The sequence below is a fragment of the Pieris napi genome, chromosome 3 (assembly GCF_905475465.1).
Source record: "Pieris napi chromosome 3, ilPieNapi1.2, whole genome shotgun sequence".
Classification (NCBI taxonomy): Eukaryota; Metazoa; Arthropoda; class Insecta; order Lepidoptera; family Pieridae; genus Pieris; species Pieris napi.
In genome coordinates this window covers 13,092,229-13,095,635 of record NC_062236.1, presented here as the reverse complement: position 1 = coordinate 13,095,635, position 3,407 = coordinate 13,092,229, and positions in this window count along the sequence as shown.

Here is a 3,407-nt window from a genome sequence, read left to right as displayed (position 1 = left end):
TATCTTTAATTTTATTAAACTCATTATTTAGTTTTTAAAAGATTCCTCAATGCAAAGTTTAAAAGTGCCTAAAGGGTAAAGTAGTAGTTTTGCGTGCGACTATTAACCCTGAGGTCGTACGTTCAAATCCCGGCACCAAACATTTTTTTCTTAATATGTGCGCAATTAATACCTGCTCGGACCGTTATGGTAATTGTTGAAAGGACTGGTATGTCGTGGCATGTCATGCTCATTGCTCAGTCGCAGAAGAACTTTTCCATAAGAAATAAAAGATATTAAAGAAACGGATTTGAAATAGGGCCAACGCCAACTTCGAGTTGAAACGCCACTTGAATATTATTATTCCGAAGTGAAAGACAATTTTATTTAATAAATAAAGTTTAATCGAAACGTAATTTTTTCTTTATTGAACAAAAATATAACAATAAAATGCTTTTAAATGTAATTATTTATTTCACGTAAGGGGGTAATACCCTTGTAAAAACATCAGGTTTCCCCTTGGGCACAAGGAAAACCTCAAGAGACGATGCCAACTTGTACAATGTACCCCATTACTAATGAGGGGTCCACCAGAGTCTTCCTGAAAAAGAAACCTTGATTGAACCAGAAAAACTATTGAAAACAAAATTTACTACGATGTGTCTTCGTCTATGACTGCTAGATACAGTAAACAGATGCAACACGCCAAATCTCATTTATAATATAAATCATAATAAAAGTGTTTTGATATGGTGTCATGTAAGGGCACAACATTTATTTAGGCGCTAGACGGAACAAGCAACAAGCAGACTGCGTACAAACTTAATCTTCGTAAGTTACACTCGAACTACTGCTTCATCACAAAAGCTGTTCTGGCGAAATTCGTTTGTAACAACTCATAAATTATATCAAGAGAACCACAAGTATTTACAAATTAATCAAAAACTGAAATACCTACATACTGATAAAAAAAATCCAATTTTTTTTTACTTGAAGTTCAGTAAAGACCATTGGACTGTAGAACAACTTAGTAAAACAACTAAAACACAGAGGGCACTTTTCTAAAATGTCAGATTCAGAAATATTAAGTATTAATAATTGTCGTTTGTTTAGTGTTAAAATTCAGTTTTCATTAATTTTTTTCTTTTTTTCAAATGTACATATGTTTTCTTGTTTATCAATGTAATCTGCTTTGGCTTTGTATATTGTCTAAGTGTTTGGTTTTATAATATGTATTATAGCTGTAAGATTACTAATAAATACATAAATAAAGAGTTATATCACTTTGTAATTCAAATTTTTGATCCAACTTTGTGGCAATAAATGGCGTTAGTATTGTGATGAGCTGAAATCACGAATATGAAGTCATTAAGTCATTATTCATTATTATAACTTAATAATTTATTGAAATGTCTTAATAAAACAATGTATACTAGTATCTAGAAAATACAGTTCTAGGCTTAAATAAAGAAACAACTGATATGATAGGTTTTGTTACTTGTACTATTTATATAATATCTTTTACGATATCTAGCAATCAGAACCGTTCGATAATGAAAACTTTGCCAAGCTTTTTATAATGCAAGGATAAAAATAAATACATTTTATTTGGATTTTTATTAGATGTTGGTAAATAGTTGTATTTGATAGCTGGTAACTGACAATATCAGTCTGACATTTCAAAATGGCGACGGTGGTACCAATTTCAGCCGCCGCCGGTCAAGAAAAGTATGCGGCACTGTACAAACATTTATGACGCCACGTTATGGCTACTAGCGCTGTACCCTTACTCTGTAGACCTCAATACCGAAACTAACAATAAAGTAATATAATTGACAAAATTCAATCCAACCTTGTGTTAGAAACAGACGAAGTTAGCTAATGCTATGCATAGATGGCGCACTTATTAATAAAAATAATAATTTTAAATCGCTCTTTTTACTGAGAGTTCATTACTTACTTGGCACGAGCCCTTCCCTTCCTCAGTTAATGTGCAAAGCTGTTTGTCAATGATTGGAAGAAATTCCTCAGAAACGTTAGCAAGCCTTCTATTGCACTCTTCCACAGATATTGTAGTTAAATTATAGACCACTTGAAGGTTTTCAGGAGCTGCCTGTGTCTGAAATGATTCAACAAATACCATCATTGGCTTTGTGTTAAATATTTATTTTAATTGTGTTAGTGAGTTCTCTCATCAATGAAAAATATATGAGTAGTGTTCTTAGAGATCTGTTTAAAAGTCCCAAAATCCAGGAGTGCAACATCTGCCACTTCTAAAACTTTCAGTATTTGGACATTTCAAATGACTTTGCTCTTGCGCCTTCAATATAAATGAAATTACGTATTTTTTATAATAAACCAGTTCTTATAAGAATGCGTTTTGATTGATCGATCTGTAACAGGAATTCCATTTCATTGCGTTGACTAACCACAATCACACAACAGACTGAAACACATTAACACTTTGATCAAATTAAAATATAAATTAGAAAACTTATACGCACATCAGTCTTACCCCATACCGTTAGTTTGCACATTACTCCAGGGCCTATATTACTCGTTGGTAGCTTTATTGGTTGAATGTTAGTATCAAACTTGATAGAACCAAAGATCTTAAGAAGTGAGATGTCATTCTTCATCGTATTTGCATTGAAATTCTCGTGAATGACGATGGAATGTACGCCGTACCAGTTCCCACCAGAAGTGCGTTTTTTTTGTGCCAATCCTTACAAAGATAATGTGTGTTAGGATATTAGGATGACATGAAAAAAAATTATAAAACAAAGCTGTATATTAAACTTTTGTAAACATTGGAAATTGAACGGGCTTTATTATAATTATAAATCAAATATTGTCGAATATCATAATATCTCGAGTATCGAATTGAGTAGGGGAGGTCAGGAAATGATGAATGAGCGATGATGTAATTGTCTGCTAACTCAAGGCACAAGAAATATATTTGAGCACATTTCATACGGTTTTATTCCATATATTAAAGGTTATTTATTTTTAAGCCCGCTTAAGCCTCTCTAAACAGCCCTCAAAGTTCGATAAGCCATTCTATTAAAAGGGCCTAGTTATACAACTTTTAAGGGAAGTTCTCAGTTCCCTTTACTAAAATAATTCACTTTTATTTGATACCTGAAGAGACCAGCACTTAAAATCCATTTCTGAGTTAAGATGGCCATCACAGACATGCACGCGTCCCTGGCCGCGAATAAAACGTCTGAGCGATGCTATAATCGGGGCAGTGCCTTCAGCTGCGTCCTCCCCACCAATCACGCGGGAATCCAGGTCATTATTTGTTTCCCCTTTAAAAAGAGGTGATCTATCGAGACGTGGTTCGTCACTGGTGCAATAAACAGTTGCCGAGGTTGTTTTTTTTATTGAGAAAAAGCTTGCCAACGCTCGGCACACTGGCACATTGG